The sequence below is a fragment of the Salvelinus namaycush genome, chromosome 16 (assembly GCF_016432855.1).
Source record: "Salvelinus namaycush isolate Seneca chromosome 16, SaNama_1.0, whole genome shotgun sequence".
NCBI classification, from domain to species: Eukaryota; Metazoa; Chordata; class Actinopteri; order Salmoniformes; family Salmonidae; genus Salvelinus; species Salvelinus namaycush.
The window spans coordinates 6,984,090-7,009,932 of record NC_052322.1 but is presented as its reverse complement, the minus strand read 5'-3'; the positions used below and the strand labels follow the sequence as shown (position 1 = coordinate 7,009,932).

The window sequence follows — 25,843 nt, the reverse complement described above, 5'->3', positions numbered from 1 at the left end:
ATCTGTGCCCGACCTTACTAATACTCTTGTGGATGAATGGATGCAAGTCCATGCAGCAATGTTCCAACATCTAGTGGAAAGCCTTCCCAGAAGAGTGGAGGCTGTTATAGCATCAAAGGGGGATCAACTCCATATTAATGCCCATGATTTTGGAATGAGATGTTCGACGAGCAGGTGTCCACATACTTTTGGTAATGTAGTGTATGTCGTTGGCCCAAAACAACTCGAAAGGTCACTGGGTGGGGCTACAAAGGTTATTTTACGGTTCATATGAAGCCGTAACTGGGTGCAGCAAGACAACCGGGAACTTAGATTTTTTGTGGGCCTCTGACTGGGAAAATATTCTCTTTCCGGTCATCCAACTCGGTATTACAAGTCAGAAACTCGTCATCATCCTAGAGCTCTGACTTCTCCGACCTTAACATCACCGACGTCACGATTTTTCCCAGTCTGAGCTTGTTTTGTTTCTGAATTCCCAGTTGTCTTGGTTCTAGAAAATGTGGACTCTGTTTTACTTATTACCTACCGCATATTTAATGTTTGATATGCCCAATTTTGTATTAGAAAAATACATATGGTTAGCAACAGCAGTGTTTGTGTGCAGATGACCACTCCCTGGGTCCAGCCAACTCAATAGTCTGGCCCTGACCCCAGGGGACTCTGGGATTCCTGACATATAGGCTCCAATGTCTTTCAATTCTCTCGCCTGCTGTCCTCAGGACCCCCCTTCCTTCAAATGCTACATTTTAACAGATGTATTGGCACTGCAAGCGTGGCTTTCCATAGTTGAGGAAATACTACAGAATTGTGTTTCAGATTAGTTCTTCCAGATGTACGAGGTTCTTAAACACACATTAGACAGCTGGGGGATCATTGTCAAGACCGAAAAGCGGATGACACGTAATTTATCTCCTAAATGTGACACATGCCGATAGGCTGGGCCAGCACATTTACCTTTCACAATATACACCTTTTTTGGGTGAAAAAAAACAACATGTTTAACACACAAAAGCCAGTGAGTGAACACTCCAGTCGGCAATTGGCTTGTTCATGATAGCAAATTAGCAATGATCATAAAAGGAGTCCAGGGGGCTACTCTCAGATTTAAGGGCGACTTTATGACAACAGTATCCCCTATGTGTCAACAGGACCCCTGCTTTGTCACTCACCAGTGGCATTGTTATTGGTTTGTTTTTTCCCAGCCTTTCGTGTTCGTAGGAGGTCATTGGTTGCCTGACGCCTCAAACTGAATTCTTCAGCTGCTGTATTGTTCGCTACATACTTCAGTCCGAGGCTGCCATTTATTGAAGTTGTTTCTGGTGACGTCAACATGAAGTGTGTTGTACATAACAAAGTCATCAGCGATAGTATCATCGCTAACTAATCAGAGTATCAAAGACAGAATGTCTAGAAAGCCGCTATACCCACATATGTTCTGGCTCTGGCCCAACCCATCGGTATTCTGGGACCAATCATATGGTCTAGAATACATTTCCATTCTGGAAATCGTCGGGGAGGTACTCAGATCCAGACTCATTGCGGAGAAGAACTAACGTCCGTGGACGTGGCATAGCGTTTGGCAGGAGCAAGGAGTTTGGGTAGCCAGGCAAGGTCATTGGCCCTAACTTCACAAATCTAATTTAATGCAAATGCATGTTTAAAGTCACAGTAAATTCAGCTGCACTTTTGGATTCATCACGTTTGCCCTTTCAGGACGTGCTGTAGGTTAGAAACCGTGTGTGATGACTTACGAATGGATTGCACCCATTTGATCAAACATAAGCACACATAGGTGGACTACTTTTCAGAAAACAAATTGGATGTACTCTACTGATGATTCATAAATTAGACCCACTCTCCAAACATGCTTTCTCTCAGCAGACATGGCTCTCAACCAGGGTTGTTCAGTGCAATCAGGCATACAGTGACAGCATTGCCTGGCTCCCATTCCTTCCATTTCATAACTTCTGATTGTTGTATATATTTATGTGTGTGGGACCTCAGACGCTATCCATCACCCAGAGAATGCTTAATTCGACTCAGGAGAGCTCCTGAGAGTCGGTTGCCAGATTGGGTATGGATATTGCCTAAAAGCTGTCTCTTTGCTTCTGTCCGTCTCGTTCCAGCATCAATAACAAACTGCAGCAGCCAGAGGCAGCATCTGGGGTCCTGGAGTATGCCATGAAGCACTTTGGTGAACTGGTAAGTGACTTCACTGACTTCACTGTTCTCCATCCATCTCTATTGTACATACACTTTAAATTGTCCCTAGAAAGTGTCTCCTTATCTCCTACCTCGAAACTCATCCCTTAACAACAGGATGAGCACCATTTGAAACATGGTTCACGGGGATTTCCTGTGCTCACTCTTCAACTCGTGGCGAGAGGAGGTCTACTTCCATTGTCAATAGCACTGTGTGCATGGGTAGATATATTGGTATTTTTCTCCTATAGTTTATGGGAAGACTTAAATTTGTCAAAGTCACATACCTGATACTTTTATTTCTACAATTTCTCCTTTCTCGAAATTATAAAATGCATACCAAAAACCATACTAAAATCCCTTACCGTAGGCGTAATATACACACTATTTTCTCATGTCCATGTGGGATTGCTTCACCTGCCAAGTGGAAAGCCTGCTAATTGGCACTTTTTCACATTTGGGGCGGAGGTATATCATATCAATATGAACTATTTTGTTATGTTTTGTAAGATTCTTGGCCAAGGTCTATTTCTCTTCATTACCGATTTTCAGAAGCTCCTCTCTTATTTTAACTGCGGTATGTATTACCCCTTCTGTTATTCCTCAAAGTGTTTGATATTCTCCAGAGGGATCAGCTCCAGATATGAAATAACATTTTCGAAACAAAGGACATGCATTGGAAGCCCTTACCCTGCTCTGTCCACACACACACATTACGTAAACCCTCCTGTCACGCCCTGACCTTAGTTCTATATTTTCTGTATTATTTTGGTCAGGTCAGGGTGTGACGAGGGTGGGTAGTTGTCTATGTGGAGTTGCATGTCAGCACTCGTTCTATTTAGCTTCACGTTCATTTTTGTTACTTTGTTAGTTTGTTCAGTGTTCTTCCGTTATTAAAAGTAGAATGTATTCATATCCCGCTGCGCCTTGGTCTTCGCAATACGACGAACGTGACAGAACTACCCACCACCAAAGGACCAAGCAGCGAGGAAGAGAGGACTGGACATGGGAGGACATCCTGGACGGCAAGGGATCCTACACATGGGAGGAGATCCTGGCTGGAAGGGATCGCCTCCCATGGGAACAGGTGGAGGCAGCCAGGATAGCGGAGGCAGCAGGTAAAGGGAACCGGCGTTATGAGGGAACACAGCTGGCAAGGAAGCCTGAGAGGGGGGGGGGGGGGGGGGGGGGTACACGGGGAGTGTTGCTGAGTGAGGTTGGAGACCTGAGCCAACTCCCCGTGCTTACCATCGCGGGCGTCGTACTGGTCAGGCACCGTGTTATGCGGTGGAGCGCACGGTGTCTCCAGTATGCGTTCTTAGCCCGGTGCGCTACATCCCAGCTCCCCGCATCTGCCGGGCTAGGGTGAGCATCCAGCCAGGAAGGATTGTGCCAGCCCTGCTCTCCAGACCTCCAGGACGTCTCTACGGCCCAGGATATCCTGTGCCGGCTCTGCACACTATGTCTCCAGTGCGTCTGCACAGCCCAGTGCGTCCTGTGCCTACGCCCCGCACGTGCAGGGCCAAAGTCAACTTTCAGCCAGGACGGGTTGTACAGGCTCTTAGCTTGAGACCTCCAGTGCGCCTCCATGGCCCAGTGTATCCGGTGCCTCGGCCAAGGACATGGCCTCCTGCATGTCTCCCCAGCCTGGTGAGTCCTGTGCCTGTGCTAAGAACTAACCCTCCTGCATGTCTCCCCAGCCTGGTGAGTCCTGTGCCTGCTCCCAGAGCCAGGCTTCCTGTGTGTCTCTCCACTCCAGTGATGATCCATGGCAAGAAGCCTCCAGTGGTGATCCATGGCACGAAGCCTCCAGTGATGATCCATGGCAAGAAGCCTCCAGTGGTGATCCATGGCAAGAAGCCTCCAGTGGTGATCCATGGCACGAAGCCTCCAGTAATGATCCATGGCAGGAAGCCTCCAGTGATGATCCATGGCACGAAGCCTCCAGTGATGATCCATGGCACGAAGCCTCCAGTGATTATACATGGCAGGAAGCCTCCAGTGGTGATCCATGTTACGAAGCCTCCAGTGATGATCCATGGCACAAAGCCTCCAGTGATGATCCATGGCAAGAAGCCTCCAGTGATGATCCATGGCACGAAGCCTCCAGTGGTGATCCATGGCACGAAGCCTCCAGTTATGATCCATGGCACGAAGCCTCCAGTGATGATCCATGGCAAGAAGCATCCAGTGATGATCCCTGGCACGAAGCCTACAGTGATGATCCATGGCAAGAAGCCTCCAGTGATGATCCATGGTAAGAAGCCTCCAGGGGTGAGACATGGCACTTTCATGCCGTCCCTAGGAGGGGTGCGTCACTTGAGTGGGTTGAGTTACTGACGTGATCTTCCTGTCTGGGTTGGCGCCCCCCCTTGGTTTGTGCTCTGGTGGAGATCTTTGTGGGCTATACTCGGCCTTGTCTCAGGATTGTAAGTTGGTGGTTGAAGATATCCCTCTAGTGGTGTGGGGGCTGTGCTTTGGCAAAGTGGGTGGGGTTATATCCTTCCTGTTTGGCCCTGTCCGGGGGTATCATCGGATGGGGCCACAGTGTCTCCTGACCCCTCCTGTCTCAGCCTCCAGTATTTATGCTTCAGTAGTTTATGTGTCGGGGGGCTAGGGTCAGTTGGTTATATCTGGAGTACTTCTCCTGTCTTATCCGGTGTCCTGTGTGAATTTAAGTATGCTCTCTCTAATTCTCTCCTTCTCTCTTTCTTTCTCTCTCTCGGAGAACCTGAGCCCTAGGACCATACGTCAGGACTACCGGGCATGATGACTCCTTGCTGTCCCCAGTCCACCTGGCCTTGCTGCTATTCCAGTTTCAACTGTTCTGCCTGCGGTTATGGAACCCCTACCTGTCCCAGACCTGCTGTTTTCAACTCTTAATGATCGGCTATGAAAAGCCAACTGACATTTATTCCTGATTATTATTTGACCATGCTTGTCACTTATGAACATTTTGAACATCTTGGCCATGTTCTGTTATAATCTCCACCCGGCACAGCCAGAAGAGGACTGGCCACCCCTCATAGCCTGGTTCCTCTCTAGGTTTCTTCCTAGGTTTTGGCCTTTCTAGGGAGTTTTTCCTAGCCACCGTGCTTCTACACCTGCATTGCTTGCTGTTTGGGGTTTTAGGCTGGGTTTCTGTACAGCACTTCGAGATATTAGCTGATGTACGAAGGGCTATATAAAATAAACTTGATTTGATTTGATTTGATGGCACGAAGCCTCCAACAACGGCCTCCGGCACGAAGCCTCCAACGATGGCCTCCGGTCCGGAGCCTCCAGCGACGTTCTCCGGTCCGGAGCCTCCTCCAGCTACGTTCTCCGGTCTGGAGCCTCCAGCGACGGTTTCCGGTCCGGAGCCTCCAGCGACGGGCTCTGGTCCGTAGCCTCCAGGGACGGTCCCCTGTCCGGGGCCCGCAACGAGGGTGCCCAATCCGGGGCCCGCAACGAGGGTGCCCATTCCGAGGCCCGCAGCGAGGGTGCTCAGTCCGGGGCCCGCAGCGAGAGTGCCCAGTCCGGGGCCCGAGGGTCCCCGCACCAGAGATGCCACCAAAGTTGGGTGAGCCAGTGGTGGAACGGGGTCTGCGTCCCGCACCTGAGCCGCCGGATAGATTTCCACCCAGACCCTCGCCTATAGGTTCTGGTTTTTCCTGCCGGAGTCCGCACCTTTGGGAGGGGGGGGGGGGGGGGGGGGGGGGGGGTACTGTCACGCCCTGACCTTAGAGAGCCTTTTTTTGTCTATTTGGTTTGGTCAGGGTGTGGTTCTCAATCACGGACAGCTGTGTATCGTTGTCTCTGATTGGGAACCATACTTAGGTAGCCCTTTTCCCTCCTTTCAGTGTGGGAAGTTAACTTTGTTTGTGGCACATAGCCCTTAAGCTTCACGGTTGTTTTGTATTGTTTATTGTTTTTGTCGGCGTCATTTCTAAAATAAAGGAATATGTACGCTCACCACGCTGCGCTTTGGTCCACTTCCAGCATCGGCCGTGACAGACTGGCTGGAACTGAAGCCAAACAGTGATGATAACAGCCACAGCTCGACCGTCTAGATGGGCGTTGGCATCCACCCGTATGTATCCATAGCAAATAAAAATCAAATAAACGTTTATTGATCGCGTACACAGTTTAACAGATGTTATAGTGTTTGGCTATGTTAATAGCTCCTAACAATGCAGTATAGTGTCAAATGAGTACACAAATAATAATTTTAAAAAGAAAACAACATGAGATCAACAAATGTCGCAACGAATCCAAAATGCAATCTACACGTGTCAGTGGAGGGTCCTCAGAGGAGGAAGTGGAGGACCATCATCCTCAGTGAATATCAGAAAAATATAAATAGTGAAACATTAAATATATACTTTTTAGATAAAACTATACTACATATATTAAAGTCACCAAATAATTGATTAAAACACACTTTTTTGCAATGAAGATCTACAGTAGCCTCAACAGCACTCTGTTCACCATGGTCACCATGGTGTCGCCGGTGGACAGCTAGTTTCCGTCCCCCTCGGTACATTAACTCCAATACAAAACCTAGGAGGTGTGTGGATTTTACCCCCCCCTTCCATGGATTTACACAGTAATTATGACAACTTCCGGAGAACGTCCTCCAACCTATCAGAGCTCTTGCAGCATGAACTGACATTTTGTCCACCCAATCAAAGGATCAGAGAATGAATCTAGTACTGAAAGCATAAGCTACAGTTAGCTAGCACTGCAGTGCTTAAAATGTAGTGAGTAGTTGACTCAAAGAGAGAGAAAGGCAATAGTTAAACAGTTTTGAACAAATTCCTTTCTTAGCAAGCTAATTCATCTAGCTAGTTTAGCCTACTCAAACACCTGTCTCAAACAGAGAGGGATGCTATGTTCGCTAGCTGGCTATTGCTATCCAACACTGGAACTCTTCCAAGGAAAGCTAGGCTTTTGGTTTTATAAATGTATTGCCACCTTGGCCTGTGTGATTGTAGCGAGTTTACTAACACGTTAGTTCTAGCAGCTATGCTGATTATGACGTTAGCTAATATGGTGACAGTGATGTAGGCTGTGTGTAGCGGTTGGCGATTATGATATGAACATTTGGCGTGGAAGACTTTTTTTCGCCTGGCCACAGACAGCTGATGTGTTTTGCACTGAAGTCCATAAGCAAATTGAAAATGTGAGAGGAGGAGAGCACGTAAATGTGATAAAGAATTATACAACAATCAAAAGGATCATGCTGTTGGTTTGTGGCTGCTATGCAGTGCTTAATTTATAAATCGGGAGGAGCAGGAACAAGAAGTCAAATCGAGAGGGGGTGACCTGAGGAGCTCTGAGGTACCGGAACGCATGAGAAAAAAATCTCCCCTTTATAATAAAGCATTGGATGCATAGCATCACATTTACGTAGTGGAATAGAGCAGTAGACAAGGGGCACTAACAGAAGTTGCACACATGGGAAACCTTTTTTGTGGCCTAGGGTGCAGGAAATGTTTGGCCTTTTATAAACGCATTTCATGCAATTCTACGTAATTTTACATGACTGGAGACTTTGGCATAATCTTTTTTAATGCCACGTTCAAGACAACTGGGAACTTGGAGTTGGGAAATCTCCGACTTCCGACTTCAGTGCGTTCAAGACAACTGGGAAATCAGGAAAAAACGAGCTCCGACTTGGAGAATTCAATTTGAACGGTCATCCTACTAGGAATTCCAAGTGGGGAACTCTGGCCACTTTCTAGAGCTCCATCTTTCTGACCTGAAGATCACTGACGTTTTTTTCAGTGTTTCCAGTCATCTTCAAAGCACAAATCATCAAATGACAGACTACTTTGACACTGACAAACGGAGAATCTGAGATCAATGAAAACGACCGTGTCTTGAATCCATCTATAGCCTAGGTCTAGTTGTGTGGAGACACATTTTGTAGGCTACAATATGAGGAGGAAATTATAGTCCTAAAAATGCTTTCCAGTTTCACTTACTCACCCAAAGCTGTGCAGCTCTTTGGCCTATGCGCTTGTGCCAAAAGCCTCTCTTGTTTTACTTTGTAAAACAAACAATATTTGGAAGTTGATCAAATATTTTGGTAGCCAACAGCTGACATATTAGAGTCTTCTCTTTTCAGCAGGAGCCATTTGCTTTCCAGCCTGTGTTTTCCCGCGATTGTAGGCTATTTGGAATATTGCAAAAGGCCAGTTTTGTCTGCATGCTGTTTGTTCACTGACATATTTGCTGTGGATTCCAGACTGTAGGCTATGCCTTGTATTGGGCTACACTCCACAGCTAGGCTATTACAATAAGCCATTTATCCTCTGTGTCAAAAGTTTAGGCTTTCTAATAGTGTAGTTGGCTATTCTGAATTATTTAATTAATTTTTGAACAGACAGCAATTTGGCAAATGTATTTCAATTTCTTGTGTGTGCTGCAGAACACTTCACGTGGCTATGGTTGTATAAGGAAATAAATGATGAAGTGCCATGAGAGTTGCAGGCTCATGTCTATCAGAGCAGAGGGAGAGAGATCACAGAAAGTGAATCTCATTCTAGTTCTGTGACAGATACAGGGGGGGGGGGGGCGGGCAGGAGAATTAAGGAAGAGGCAACTCAAATGGACTTTGATTGCGTTTATTCAAATTTTTACATTGCCAAAAGTGATTATTATTTGTTATGCCATGAAAAGGTACCAGATCCGGCCAAAAATGTCCCGGAACAAAACAGTCCAAAATGGAGAGGTGATGATTGGGCTCAAATTAAGCACTGCTGCTATGAAAGTGAACTGTGTTTGTGTGTGATCAGGGGCGTATTCGTTCCGCCAATTCTGTTGGAGAACGTTTGTTAAATGAAAGCAAACGGAACGAAATGTGGATAAACATACCTGAATTTGTCCAATATAAAACTCTCATTTGCAACTGTTGGACTAATGATTACACCCTAGATTAGCTAGATGCAGGCAAGATTGTGCAAGGTGGTATTGAATGTGTCAATGTCAGTTGTGTTGTGACAAGGTAGGGGTGGTATACAGAAGATAGCCCTATTTTGGTGAAATACCAAGTCCATATTATGGCAAGAACAGCTCAAATAAGCAAAGAGATCCATCATTGCTTTAAGACAGGAAGGTCAGTCAATCTGGGAAAATGTCAAGAACTTTGAAAGTTTCTTCAAGTGCAGTCGCAAAAACCATCAAGAGTTATGATGAAACTGGCTCTCATGAGGACCGCCACAGGAAATGAAGACCCAGATTTACCTCTGCTGCATAGGATAAGCTCATTAGAGTTACCAGCCTCAGAAATTGCAGCCCAAATAAAGTAACAGACAGTCAACATCAACTGTTCAAAGGAGCCTGCATGAATCAGGACAAATTGCTGCAAAGAAACCACTACTAAATGACACCAATAAGAAGAAAACACTTGCTTGGGCCAAAACCATGAATAATCGACATTAGACCTGTGGAAATCTGTCCTTTGGTCTGATGAGCCCAAATTTTAGATTTTTGCTTGCATCCGCCGTGTCTGTGAGACTCAGAGTGGGTGAACAGATGATCTCTGCATGTGTGGTTCCCATGGTGAAGCATGGAGGAGGAGGTGTGATGGTGTGGGGGTGCTGTGCTGGTGACATTGTCTGTGATTTATTTAGAATTCAAGGCACACTTAACCAGCATGGCTACCACAGCATTCTGCAGCAATACGCCATCTGTAACGTGTGCGCTGGGAGTCAGGAAGAAAGTTCATCGAGTGAATCATTTAATAAATGAAACATAATACAAAACAAGAAACACAAACAACACACAGACAGGAAACTGAAACAGAAACAATGACGCATAGGGAAGGAACCAAAGGGAGTGACATATATAGGGAAGGCAATCAGGGAAGTGATGGAGTCCAGGTGAGTCTGATGACAACGATGGTGACAGGTGTGCGTCATAACGAGCAGCCCGGTGACCTAGAGGCCGGAGAGGGAGCACACGTGACAAAAATATTTTAAAAAGAAAAGAAAAACCCTTGAATGAGTAGGTGTGTCCAAACTTTGGACTGGTACTGCATATTGTGGTGTTTTATGGCTGGTTATGACACCTACATAAGAGTGTCAATACCCACATTTATTCAAATTATTTTTTTCCTTGCTGGGAAGTTTCCTTTAGTTTCCTGTTTCTTAAATTGTTTGTTGTTATTTTAATGAATTCTTTAGTAATGTTTTTTTCATCATATTAAATCATCTGTATTACATACACTTTATGACTCTGTCAAGAAGCATTAGACCATCCTAATCATGTAAGCCAGATAGGCCTATCACGTACATGCCCTTATATCAGACATCAGTCAAATAGAGGGTGTCTTATCCTGCTCCTGAAATCTGCTCCTGCATTCATCCCAGTCATCAGCAACCGAGCATTGGGGCAGGTGCATGTCTGACATCAGTGAGTGTGCAATTACAGTTTTAATTTATGGTCAATAAAAAAACATGAAAAAATTTGAACATGGCATACGTGTCAACAGTATGTTTATGGTGTAATGGAATGTTTTGCCTTGTGTGGTAAGTTTAGTGGGTTTTGACACTCTTATGTCGGTGTCATAACCAGCCATAAATAACTACCGTGGTAGGATTTGTGGGTTTTTACTCTTATGTAGGTGTCATAACCAGCCATAAATAACTACCGTGGTAGGTTTTGTGGGTTTTCTTATGTAGGTGTCATAACCAGCCATAAATAACTACCGTGGTAGGTTTTGTGGGTTTTGACACTCTTTTGTATGTGTCATAACCAGCCATAAATAACTACTGTGGTAGGTTTTGTTGGTTTTGACACTCTTATGTAGGTGTCATAACCAGCCATAAATAACTACCGTGGTAGGTTTTGTTGGTTTTGACACTCTTATGTAGGTGTCATAACCAGCCATAAAATAACACAATATATGTCACAACAGGTCTAAATTTGACAGTGTTATGACCATAGGTTCAGCTGTTATGACATGATTATGAATGACTGTCGCAAGACGTTATGACGCTGGGTGTCAAGTAAAGTGTTAACGTATTGGTATTTAAATACACAGTACAAAACCCCATGGCAAAATGGATAGTATTGCAGGAAATTAGCTTCCAGACCAGAGTGCGGAATATAAATCTATATGTATCGTATGTGAACGGTGTGTTTAGACAGTATGTGAATAGAAAAGGTGTGTTATAGTAGTTATATAGGATGAGCTGTGACTAGAAGACAGTATATACATACTGTATAAAGGGGGTAAAACTGTATGTAAACATGATTACAGTGACCAGTGTTCAATGACTATGAACATAGGGCAGCAGTCTCTAAGGTGCAGGATAGAGTATCGTGTGGTAGCCGGCTAGCCACAGTGTCAGAGGTTCAGGGCAAGGAGCTAGGCGGAGGCCGGCTAGTGGTGACTGTTTAACCATCTGATGGCCTGGAGATAGAAGCTGTTCATCAGTCGGTAAAACACACTGTAATACAGCCCAACAGGATGCTCTCGATTGTGAATCTCTAGAAGTTCATGAGGGTCTTATGGGCCAAGCCAAATTTCTGCAGCCTCATGTGGTGTCATCACGTATTTAAGGTCTTAAGGGATGTGCACGCCGAGGAACTTTAATCTTTTGACCCTTTGTTGGGGATGAAACAGAAATTAGTTGGGTAACATAGATAAATAAGATGTTTTATTTATCTTCATAATATGCTTATGTGAGATACTTGTCATTAGAATGTCTCCTTTTGGACTATACTGTTGGCAGTTGCACTTTTCCCTTCTCTGCTAGGAAAAAGTCACTTGGGGCCCAGAGAGGGTAGAGGTTAGGCTTGTCTTTTACATGTCTGGTGCTATGCAGAATATCAGAAGGGGAGGAGGACAGAATGGAACATTGTCTTCATATGTGAATGTATCTGTTAAACCATGTGAAGGGATGATTAAGGGGGAACCAATTATCTCTTGGCTCCACAATGTCTGTGCGCAAGTCACTCCCCTCAGTGAGCTTGTCCAGGAGTGGGGAGAAGAGGGGGTGTATTTGAGATGGGAGTGTCTAGAGTTGACAATTGATATATGCCATTGGATGAGGTAATGTTTTGGTACTATGAAGTACCAAGAACGAGATTAGAACCTCGTCTTGGAGACCAAACTGAAAGCTAATGCTATCTGGCTATGGGATACTCCTCTCTCAAGTAAAAGGGAAGAACTGAAGAACTTTGTGAACTGTTCCTAAGATCTGTGGTTCTTCATGTAAGTTGAGAGGGGTGTATCTTGGCTATAAAAGATCTTGGTATTTTCTTATAGGCACTCTCAGAATTTATTTATAGACACTGAATTGATCTGAGAGTCAACGGGCTATGGTGAAGCTCATATAATTAAAGATGAAGTTTAAGTATAACTCTGACTGGTGTGTGGTTTGTAAACTCTCCTCATTTAGTAATACAGGAAATTACCACGACACCTTTCCACTGCGGCCCTGTAGATCTGGATGTGGTTGTGCCCCTATCTGCTGTCTCCTGTAGTCCACGATCAGCTCCTTTGTTTTGTTGACGTTGTGGGAGAGTTTTTTTCCTGGCACTACTCTGCCAGGGCTCTCACACTTCTTCCCTGTAGGTTGTCTCGTCGTTGTTGGTAATCAGGCCTACCACTGTTGTGTCATCAGCAAACTTGATGATTGAGTTGGAGACTTGTGTGGCCACGCTGTCATGGGTGAACAGCAAGTACAGCAGGGGGCTGAGCACGCACCCCTGTGGGGCCCCGTGTTGAGGATCAGCGTGGCTGATGTGTTGTTCCCTACCTTCACTACCTGGGGTTGGCTCGTCAGGAAGTCTAGAATCCAGTTGCACAGTGAGGAGTTCAGACCCAGGTCCCTGAGCTTGGGGATGAGCTTGGAGGGTACTATGGTGTTGAAGGCTGAGCTGTAGTCAATGGACTGCATTCTTACATAGGTGTTCATCTTGTCCAGGTGGGATAGGACAGTGTGCAGTTCATCGTCTGTGGATCTGTTGGTGCGGTATATAAATTGTGGTGGGTCTATGATTTCGGGTAAGGTGGAGGTGATATGATCCTTAACTAGCCTTTCAAAGCGCTTTATGGTGACAGAAGTGAATGCTACTGGGCGATAGTCATTTAGTTCAATCACCTTCGCTTTCTTGGGTACAGGAACAATGGTTGACATCTTGAAGCAAGTGGGAACAACAGACTGGGAAAGGGAAGGTTTGAATATGTCCTTTAACACTCCAGCCAGCTGGTCTGAACATGCTCTGAGGAAGCGGCTTGGGATGCCATCTGGGCCGGCAGCCTTGCAAGGGTTAATAGGCTTAAATTTCTTACTGACGTCGGCCACAGAGATCATAATGTGCAAGACCACACTTACTGCTTATCAATTCCAGGTGGCCTATGGCTTCATTACCTTAGAACCTGATCCGTAACCCCAGCACAGTGTGTAGCCACTGATCTCCATATACCCCATTCACGCCCAGACAATGACTGCAGTCTTTTAGTTTGTACATTGAGAAAACGTACACATTAAATAATAATAAGTCTGCTTATTGGATTTATTTGATTCTTTCCATATCTGGACGATATTAGGATGTATAAATATGTAAAATAAAAATGTATATTACATTCAGCTTTAATTTCATGGTGAGGTGGTACAAAGCACACAGCTAAAATCATACATTAAGCATAGAAAGGATTTTGTGTGTGTGTGTGTGTGTGTGTGTGTGTGTGTGTGTGTGTGTGTGTGTGTGTGTGTGTGTGTGCGTGTGTGCGTGTGTGCGTGTGTGCGTGTGTGCGTGTGTGCGTGTGTGTGTGTGTGCAGGCCACTGGGACAGCATGGAGGAGTATACGTGCATGATTCCCAGGGTCACACACGATGGAGCCTTCTACATCAGCATCAGGATTCCCTAAATTATTTTCCTTGGCAAGGTACAAAGGCCCCCCGAAGTAACACGAAAGTGATTCAAACACCAATATATTCAATTGAAATCAATAGGGGCACGATTGTTTGGGTGTGGGTAACAAAGGTCACGGTAAGGGAAACATGCTTGACATATGCTAACCCAAGAGTAGCCGTTTTTCTGTAGGTTTTACATTGTCTTAAATGATACTGTCCTGACACTTTTGAAGATTTCATAGCAAGGTGTGAAAAGGATGATTTGTTTATCCTTTTAGAACTTTAACATTGCTAATCATTTTACAGTCTTAATGTTAAATACGGTATCGATGATCTTACAAGTGATCAAGCAAGAATCCCATTTGTTCAATTCTTCCTTTCATCCAACAGCTTTGTATTTAACAATGTGGCACTCCTTGGTGTGGAAACATTATGTAACTCCCACTCATAAATGTAACTTTCACCTCGGAGCAAACTGAGTGAGGTATCAACAATGTCTGTCCCATAAGCTGTGTTTCATTCTGGGATGAGCGATGGAGTCCGAGATGAGCTGATGGTCTCTCGATGTGGAGTCGTCCAGGCCAAATGCCAGGGAGGTGTCTGACATGGTCTGGATCGACCACTGACACCAACCTGTTCCTCTGGGCCCTGTCAACCCATCCCGCCCGTCACTCTCTAACCCTAACACCCAGAGACATGCACCCTGCGTCCCTTCTCTAATTCTTAGATTAACTCCATGTGTGGCCTATAGGTTTCCCTCCGCTGAAAGGGAGAAAGGTGAATAATAAAAGACGAGCCTATTCTCATTGAATGAGGCTGAATGATGGGGGAAAGGGTAACAGCCCAAATGTCAACATGAACTCCGTTGTGTCTTCTGGATATGCTTGGTAATCATTTGATTCCAGACCATTGTACTCTGTGGCTTTCTTTGGGGTAGGAGAGGCGTGTACTGGGAGGTTGAGAGCGTGCATCTGCCTGAGAAGTCATACGTCTATCTTGTAAATCAGCTGAAGTGATTGGTCTGTTACTACATTGTTTTCGTAGACACAACAGTGTTGCTTTCCCTTAGAACGATAATTTACAATGCCAATATATAAAGCTCTACACTCTCCATTGCCCAGTTGATGCCATTGTGTGTGTGTGTGTGTGTGTGTGTTCCAGTCGAAGCTGCTGAGGGGAGAACGGCTCAAAATGATGTCCGGGACAGAGCAAATGAGATGGCATCAAACACCTTGAAACCAATGTGTCTGATGTATTTGATACCATTCCACTGATTCCACTCCAGTCATTACCACGAGCCCGTCCTCCCCAATTAAGGTGCCACCAACCCCCTGGGGTGCGTACCTACATGTGTGCTATTCCAGTGCTATTTAGTGGCTAGGACCCAGTTGCACAGGGAGGGGTTCAGACCCAGGCCCCGAGCTTGGGGATGAGCTTGGAGGGCAATATGGTGTTGAAGGCTGAGCTGTAGTCAATGGACTGCATTCTTACATAGGTGTTCATCTTGTCCAGATGGGATAGGGCAGTGTGCAGTGCAATGGTGATTGCATCGTCTGTGGGGCTGTATGCAAATTGTCTCATGTCTGAGATGTTGAATTACAAGTCCACTCTATTCTGGCGTTTTGGCACTTTGATTGCCTTACAGAGGGCATAGCTGGTCTGTTTGTACACGTCCATGTTCCCAGTCACCTTGCCTTGGTTAAATGCGGTGGTTTGCGCATTCAGTCGAGCGAACATCGAGAGAATAATGTGATTATGGGCAAACGAGGAGCACATGTCTGAAAGAAGGCCCTGTTGTAAAAGGCGGGCCCCTCTGCGAGGGATCATGGTTAGCTTTACGCCCTCCACAGTTGTGTGGTATACTTGAGTTGTTTATTTAGCAAGAGCTTCAAACAAGGAAATCTGGGGGTCTGTGTACATCTGTACATCCATGGAAGGGGAAAGTAGGGCAGTGGTTCTCAAACCTTGGGGACCCCCAGACTTTCACAATTTAGTTGTAGCCTTGAAATAGCACACCTGATTCGTTTAGTCAAGGTCTTGATGATTCGTTGAAAAGTTGAATTAGGTGTGCTATCTCTGGAATAGATCAAATAAATTGAACGGCTGGGGGTCCCCGGCGAGAGGTTTCGAGAACCTCTGGGTCATGGGACCGAACTCAAGGCTCGACTCTTCAAATCAAATCAAATGTATTTATATAGCCCTTCTTACATCAGCTGATATCTCAAAGTGCTGTACAGAAACCCAGCCTAAAACCCCAAACAGCAAGCAATGCAGGTGTAGAAGCACGTTGGCTAGGAAAAACTCCATAGAAAGGCCAAAACCTAGAAAGAAATCTAGAGAGGAACCAGGCTATGAGGGGTGACCAGTCCTCTTCTGGCTGTGCGGGGTGGAGATTATAACAGAACATGGCCAAGATGTTCAAATGTTCATAAATGACCAGCATGGTCAAATAATAATAATCACAGTAGTTGTCGAGGGTGCAACAAGTCAGCACCTCAGGAGTAAATGTCAGTTGGCTTTTCATAGCCGATCATTAAGAGTATCTCTACCGCTCCTGCTGTCTCTAGAGAGTTGAAAACAGCAGGTCTGGGACAGGTAGCACGTCCGGTGAACAGGTCAGGGTTCCATAGCCGCAGGCAGAACAGTTGAAACTGGAGCAGCAGCACGGCCAGGTGGACTGGGGACAGCAAGGCGTCATCAGGCCAGGTAGTCCTGAGGCATGGTCCTAGGGCTCAGGTCCTCCGAGAGAGAGAAAGAAAGAAAGAGAGAAAGAGAGAATGAGAGAGAGCATACTTAAATTCACACAGGTCACCGGATAAGACAGGAGAACTCCAGATATAACAGACTGACCCTAGCCCCCCGATACATAAACTACTGCAGCATAAATACTGGAGGCTGAGACAGGAGGTGTCAGGAGACACTGTGGCCCCATCCGATGATACCCCCGGACAGGGCCAAACAGGTAGGATATAACCCCACCCACTTTGCCAAAACACAGCCCCCACACCATTAGAGGGATATCTTCAAGCACCAAATTACAATTACCATCCTGAGACAAGGCCGAGTATAGCCCACAAAGATCTCCGCCACAGCACAACCCAAGGGGGGGGGGGGGGGGGGCGCCAACCCAGGCAGGAAGATCACGTCAGAGACTCAACCCACTCAAGTGACGCACCCCTCCTAGGGACGGCATGGAAGAGCACCAGTAAGCCAGTGACTCAGACACTGTAATAGGGTTAGAGGCAGAGAATCCCAGCGGAGAGAGGGGAACCGGCCAGGCAGAGACAGCAAGGGCGGTGCGTTGCTCCAGAGCCTCCAGAGACTGTTAAACCCTTTTGACACTTTGGTCCACTTTGGCGCTGCTCTGTGGCTGACACTTTGCAGCTCCGAGCCTTGTCTGTACAGTATGTTTGTATTGGAACAGCAACATTATCAATGTCATTGTCCGTAAAGAAATGATTCTCTCTTCTTTCCCAGTCCTTGACACACAAGACACTGGTCCTTCTTCTCGGGCTGGACCCCTCCAAACAACTGGACCACCCCCACGTCACTTACGCCTACATGAAGTACATGTGGAAGCGCCAACCCAAGGTATAGTAGCAATGCCATTGTTGAAAAGGTTTTCTCTGTAAAGAGGAGCAGAACTAAAGGAAAAGGTAGTTGTTCTATCAATGTGTTCTAATGTAAGGGTAAGGAAATGCAGGGGACAAAATGTGAAATCTTGGTGGGGCTAATGAAATATTTTTGACTATTGTGTGTAGGGAATCAACCAACATAAAAAGCATCAACAATACAGGAAAAAAGTGCAGCAGTAATCAGGTTTCCATTCCACCTTTTTATGTGAGTAAAAGTACATGTTGGATAGAAAATGTCACGACAGGCCTGATGGAAACAGAACATTTGCCTGTAAACCTTTCAAATATCGACAAAACAAAATATGCTAGACAAGGTGGGATCTGGGATCTCTTTGTGTCTTTAAAATGTATTATCTGAGAAATGGTGGTAGAAATACAAAGTAAACTCAAATCAAATTGTGTTGGTCACATACAGATCATTAGCAGATGTTATTGCGAGTGTAGAGGAAATGCTTATGCTTCTAGATCCGACAGGATATATCTAACAATTCCACAACAAAACTTAATATCTAATAATTCCACAACAAAACTTAATATCTAACAATTCCACAACAAAACTTAATATCTAACAATTCCACAACAAAACTTAATATCTAACAATTCCACAACAAAACCTAATATCTAACAATTCCACAACAAAACTTAATATCTAACAAATTACACAACAAAACTTAATATCTAACAATTCCACAACAAAACTTAATATCTAACAATTCCACAACAAAACTTAATATCTAACAATTCCACAACAAAACTTAATATCTAACAATTCCACAACAAAACCTGTGTACACACAATCTAGTAAAGGAATGGGATAAGAATATATAAATATAAAATAAACTCAGCAAAAAAGAAACATCCTCTCACTGTCAACTGCGTTCATTTTCAGCAAACTTAACATGTGTAAATATTTGTATGAACATAACATGATTCAACAACTGAGACATAAACTGAACAAGTTCCACAGACATGTGACTAACGGAAATGTAATAATGTGTCCCTGAACAAAGGGGGGGTCAAATTCAAAAGTAACTGTCAGTATCTGGTGTGTCCACCAGCTGCATTAAGTACTGCAGTGCATCTCCTCCTTATGGACTGCACCAGATTTGCCCGTTCTTGCTGTGAGATGTTAACCCACTCTTCCACCAAGGCACCTGCAAGTTCCCGGACATTTCTGGGGGGACTGGCCCTAGCCCTCACCCTCCGATCCCACAGGTCACAGATGTGCTCAAGGGGATTGAGATCTGTGCTCTTCGCTGGCCATGGCAGAACACTGACATTCTTGTCTTGCAGGAAATCACACACAGAACGAGCAGTATGGCTGGTGGCATTGTCATGCTGGAGGGTCACGTCAGGATGAGACTGCAGGAAGGGTACCACATGAGGGAGGAGGATGTCTTCCATGTAACGCACAGCATTGAAATTGCCTGCAATGACAACAAGCTCAGTCCGATGATGCTGTGACACACCGCCCCAGACCAGGACGGACCCTCCACCTCCAAATCGATCCCCTCCAGAGTACAGGCCTTGGTGTAACGCTCATTCCTTCAACGATTAACGTGAATCAGACCATCACCCTGGTGAGACAAAACTGCGACTCATCAGTGAAGAGCGCTTTTTACCAGTCCTGTCTGGTCCAGCGACGGTGGGTTTGTGCCCATAGGCGACGTTGTTGACGGTGATGTCTGGTGAGGACCTGCCTTACAACAGGCCTACAAGCCCTCAGCCCAGCCTCTCTCAGCCTATTGCGGACAGTCTGAGCACTGATGGAGGGATTGTGCGTTCCTGGTGTAACTCGGGCAGTTGTTGTTGCCATCCTGTACCTGTCCCGCAGGTGTGATGTTTGGATGTACCGATCCTCTGCAGGTGTTGTTACACGTGGTCTGGCACTGCGAAGACGATCAGCTGTCCGCCCTGTCTCCATGTAGCGTTGTCTTAGGCGTCTCACAGTACGGACATTGCAATTTTTTGCCCTGGCCACATCTGCAGTCCTCATGCTTCCTTGCAGCTTGCCTAAGGCACGTTCATGCAGATGAGCAGGGACCCTGGGCATCTTTCTTTTGGTGTTTTTCAGAGTCAGTAGAAAGGTCTCTTTAGTGTCCTAAGTTTTCATAACTGTGACCTTAATTGCCTACCGTCTGTAAGCTGTTAGTGTGTTAACGACCGTTCCACAGGTGCATGTTCATTAATTGTTTACGGTTCATTGGACAAGCATGGGAAACAGTGTTTATTAAACCCTTTACAATGAATATCTGTGAAGTTATTTTTTTTTTTACGATTGATCTTTGAAAGACAGGGTCCTGAAAAAGGGATGTTAATTTTTTTTGCTGAGTTTATATGGATGAGCAGTGCCAGAGCGGCTAAGATGCAATAGATAATTTAGAATAGATAGTGTAGTAGATAGTATATACAGTGGGGGAAAAAAGTATTTAGTCAGCCACCAATTGTGCAAGTTCTCCCACTTAAAAAGATGAGAGAGGCCTGTAATTTTCATCATAGGTACACTTCAACTATGACAGACAAAATGAGAAAAAAAATCCAGAAAATCACATTGTAGGATTTTTAATGAATTTATTTGCAAATTATGGTGGAAAATAATTATTTGGTCACCTACAAACAAGCAAGATTTCTGGCTCTCACAGACCTGTAACTTCTTGTTTAAGAGGCTCCTCTGTCCTCCACTCGTTACCTGTATTAATGGCACCTGTTTGAACTTGTTATCAGTATAAAAGACACCTGTCCACAACCTCAAACAGTCACACTCCAAACTCCACTATGGCCAAGACCAAAGAGCTGTCAAAGGACACCAGAAACAAAATTGTAGACCTGCACCAGGCTGGGAAGACTGAATCTGCAATAGGTAAGCAGCTTGGTTTGAAGAAATCAACTGTGGGAGCAATTAAGAGAAACGTTTTGAAACAAATTTAGATATAAAGAAAAATACTGTTGAATATCATGGTCCTATTAGAGCTCTGTCACTTCCCACGAGCCGGATTGTGACAACAATTCACACCGTTCTTATGTTTAATAAATGATCGTATAGTGTGTGTGTGGCTTACAATGATGGCAAAAAACAACATTTGAGAGTGCACTGACCATGGTGCTAGAGGTGGTATGCAGCTGGAGGTTGAATGTTTGAAGAGGTACGGGAATATAAAAAGTTTGGGAACCAATCTACTAGAAAATTATTCTATATTCTTGTCATATGAAGAGAAATTATAGATAAAACGTATCGGTGCTCATTGGCCATTGAACATAAACATTGCACAACAAGCTGGAAATTTCAAATTCAACAATGAGGGGTTTGGAAGGAATCAGTGGATAACTGCAGGCATTGCAAAGCAATCACTAGCCTGCTATTCAGTGGAGTGGGTGTGTGGTGCAAGTCTGGGTTTAAGGATCTCTTTTCCAAGCTTAAAAGGATAAACATTCACATGCCATGAGCCAGAAAAGGTTAAATACATTGGCCATGCTATCAATCCAGCATTACTTCTGCCGCGTTCACAACAACTGGAAACTCGGAACTGGGACATTTCAGACTTTGGTAAGTTCAAGACAACTGGGAACTCTGGAATGAAAAAAGCTCTGACTGGGGAAAATACGTTTTGAACGGTCATCCAACAGAATTTCAAGTCGGGAACTCTGGCTTCTTTCTAGGGCTCTGGCCTGAAGATCACTGATATCGTGATTCGACTTTGTTTTTTTCCGAGTTCCCAGTTGTCCTGAATGCACCATAAATCCAGAGAATGGCGGAATGTGATGACAACATTTTCCCACAAAAAGGATAGCTGCGCCAACTTCCTGTTGTGAAAACAGCACAACAAGGTGAGTCCAAAAATGTCTTGTATGCTGCTGCATAAATGATGTAATATGCCAGGGAGATACAGTTGAAGTCGGAAGTTTACATACACCTTAGCCAAATACATTCATACTCGGTTTTTTAAAATTCCTGACATTTAATCATAGTAGAAATTCCCTGCGTTAGGTCAGTTAGAATCACCGCTTTATTTTAAGAATGTGAAATGTCGGAATAATAGTAGAGAGAATGATTTATTTCAGCTTATATTTCTTTCATCACATTCCCAATGAGTCAGAAGTTTACATACACTCAATTAGTATTTGGTAGCATTGCCTTTAAATTGTTTAACTTGGGTCAAACGTTTTGGGTAGCCTTCCACAAGCTTCCCACAGTAATGTGTGTGAATGTTGGCCCATTCCTCCTGACAAAGCTGGTGTAACTGAGCCAGGTTTGTAGGCCTCCTTGCTCGCACACACTTTTTCAGTTCTGCCAACAAATGTTCTATAGGATTCAGGTCAGGGCTTTGTGATGGTCACTCCAATACCTTGACTTTGTTGTCCTTAACTTCCTGACTGATGTCTTGAGATGTTGCTTCAATATATCCACATAATAGTCTTTCCTTACGATGCCATCTATTTTGTGAAGTGCACCAGTCCCTCCTGCAGCAAAGCACCCCCACAACATGATGCTGCCACCCCCGTGCTTCACGGTTGGGATGGTGTTCTTCAGCTTGCAAGCCTCCCCCTTTTTCTTCCAAACATAACAATGGTCTTTATGGCCAAACAGTTCTATTTTTGTTTCATCAGACCAGAGGACATTTCTCCAAAAAGTACGATCTTTGTCCCCATGTGCAGTTGCAAACCGTAGTCTGGTTTTTGTATGGCGGTTTTGGAGCAGTGGCTTCTTCCTTGCTGAGTGGCCTTTCGATATAGGACTCGTTTTACTGTGGATATAGACATTTTTGTACCTGTTTCCTCTAGCATCTTCACAAGACCCTTTGCTCTTGTTCTGAGATTGATTTGCACTTTTCACACCAAAGTATGTTCATCTCTAGGAGACAGAACGCATTTCCTTCCTGAGCAGTATGACGGCTGTGTAATCCCATGGTGTTTATACTTGCGTACTATTGTTTGTACAGATGAACGTGGTACCTTCAGGCGTTTGGAAATTGCCCCAAAGGATGAACCAGACTTGTGGAGGTCTACAATTTTTTTTCTGAGGTCTTGGCTGATTTCTTTTGATTTTCCCATGATGTCAAGCAAAGAGGCACTGAGTTTGAAGGTAGGCCTTGAAATACATCCACAGGTACACCTCCAATTGACTCAAATGATGTCAATTAGCCTCTCAGCTTCTAAAGCCATGACATCATTTTCTGGAATTTTCCATTCTGTTTACAGGCACAGCCAACTTAGTGTATGTAAACTTCTGACACACTGGAATTGTGATACAGTGAATTATAAGGGAAATCTGTCTGTAAACAATTGTTGGAAAAATGACTTGTGTCATGCACAAAGTAGATGTCCTAACTGACTTGCCAAACTTTAGTTTGTTAACAAGAGATTTGTGGTTGAAAAGCGAGTTTTATGACTCCAACTTAATGTCACGTTCCTGACCTGTTTTCCGTTGTTTTTGTATTTGTTTAGTATGGTCAGGGCGTGAGTTGGGGTGGGCAGTCTATGTTATTTGTTTCTTGTTTAGGTTCATGGTTAATTAGCCTTATATGGTTCTCAATCAGGGGCAGGTGTTTGACGTTTCCTCTGACAGAACCATATTAAGGTAGGCTGTTCTCGCTGTTTGTTTGTGGGTGATTGTCTTCCGTGTCAGTGTTTGTACCACACGGGACTGTTTCGTTTGTCTAGTCTGTTCTTGTTCGTGCGTTCTTCGTTTTACGTAAGTTCTCATGTTCAGGTCGGTCTACGTCGTTTTTGTTATTTTGTAATTTATTCAAGTGTACTTCGTGTTTTCGTCTTGTCTAATAAATTCATCATGTATTCATCACCCGCTGCATTTTGGTCCGATCCTTGCTCCTCCTCATCCGAGGAGGAGAACGACTTAGACGCCCGTTACACATAAGTGTTTGTAAACTTCAGACTTCACTGTGTATATATATATTATTATGTATCTACACAACCTACTCCAAAAATTCAAAGTGCAATAAATAAATAAAATAAATATAAAAAATGAAGATGTCTTGATTGCATGTCTTCACACCCCAGAGGTAACTCTTGGTGGAAACCATTACATCTGCGAATCATTATGAATAATACTCCGCCAACTTTGTACAACTCTTAGGGCAACATATGCCCATTGTTTTGCCAGAATCGCTCATGCTCAATTTTGGTTGGGAATCATTGATGGACAGTAATATTCTAATTAAAGTTTAAATAAATCATTCTCTCTACTATTATTTGGACATTTCACATTCTTAGAATAAAGTGGTGATCCTAACTGACCTAAGACAGGGAATTTTTACTAGGATTAAATGTCAGGAATTGTGAAAAACCGAGTTTAAATGTATTTGGCTAAGGTGTATGTAAACCTCCAACTTCAAATGTATGTAGGATAAGATTACATTTTAAGGCATTGCACAGTCTTCACCTTTCAAGGGGCATGCAGACTTTCACTAGCCACTCTACAAACACACCCTGTGATTCTACTGAGGCAACAAGCGAACATGACACCAGGAAAGGAATGTTTCATACCTGCCATTGCACTTCCTGACAGGGATTCTCATTGTCTGTGGAATGTTGTTTCGGGAAAACACCTGTGTAACTTGGTTAGCACCATTTTCTTCCAGACGTGCTGACACACTTTCCCGAAAACAGGTCGGCATTGAAATGGTGCACACCTGGTCCGTGCAAACCACACACACTCCATCTCCCCAAAATAATTCATTGTAATTTTAGAGCTATTTATTTGAAAACGGGACACTTTACAAGGCAATTACCATGATAAGACCTGCAGCCTTGGAATCTTCTGTCTGAGTTCTCGTGGTAACACAGAAGCACTACTGGCACTTGTTTTTCTCCGATGCGGACCGCTTTTCTGTGTTTTTTCTTAAGGAGAAGCGGTTTGTCAGAGACAAACTGAACCGGTAGTGTATTTTCACATGGAAAAGCACTCAGCAGGATTAGGTAATGCTGATGGATAATTTATTAGAAGTTCTCTCTGGAAATAGTGCTCCACACAGTTAGGAGCTGAGGGGTGGATCGCTGTGCAGCACTCGCCAGTTCCTGGTGAGACGTGTTATAAACCAATCGCACGCTTGGCAATATTAAAAAGAGAAAGAAGATTGATGTCGCGAAAAGACGTTTATCCAACTCAGGCATCGTTACCAAAAGCAGCGGCGCATTACTTTAGCTCCGGAAAGGTCTTAGAATCACTTGTGATTTGTAATTACAACTCTTCCTATCATTCTCCTTCCTTTTAATTAATGGACTGCACTTGTACTGTGTTGGACATCATTGCCAACTCCCCCAGACAACTTGTGGTGACAGTGAGCACAGTGTATAAATTATAACTTTACCAACATATTTAAGAAATCGTAACAACCGAACAGACTTTTCTCATAGTCAAGTAAATAGTGGATTCAGTGAATTCAATTTTACTCCCGAGTTTACCACAGATCTGGGCCTAAGGCCATGTCAGTGGCCAAACAAAGCAATAAGGGGTAGAGAGGAGTGTGTGGACGCGCCTCCTCTGTGGCATCTTCTCTGTAGAGAGGGTAGATTGACTGCCAGGAAATACCACGTGGAAAGCATTCATCATACTAACAAGCAGGTTTAAATGAAAAAGCCTGACTTACTGTAAGAGCTTCATATCACATACCAGCCCTTAGCTGTTGACACAAGCTTGCCAAGGCTCTTCAGATTAATCGGACCTCGATGCAACCCTTGGCCCGTATTCATGAAATGTATCACAGTATGAGTGTTGATCTAGAATTATTTGGCTTCTAAATAATTATGAACAAGATGGGGACTTGATCCTAGATCAGCACTCCTACTCTGAGAGACTTTGTGAAAACAAGCCCTGGAGCGTAGGATGTATTCTGCTGATGATCCATCTTGTGACCAAGACTGTCTCTCTCTCTCCCTCCATCCCTCTCTAGGTGCTTCCTGGGGCTAGGTGAGTGGCAGCTCAGTCTGCAGGGCATCAACGATAGCACCATCCCCAAAGAGCTGCAGTACTACAGCCACTCCACGAAGCTGCAACTTATACAAGGTCTGTCACCTCCCTCACCTTTCACCTCTAACCCCTGTCACTCCCATCAGTCATTCATGTTGAGCACCTCATGTTGAGTCCTCCATGTACAGTGGTTTCTCCTTAAACAGTTGTGGCACACCTTGCTGGGT

General features: G+C 44.5%; 1 pseudogene; it reads left to right on the top strand.

The window, feature by feature from the left end:
* Nucleotides 1-25,843, top strand: part of LOC120060866 — a 102,106-nt pseudogene that overhangs the window by 66,767 nt on the left and 9,496 nt on the right.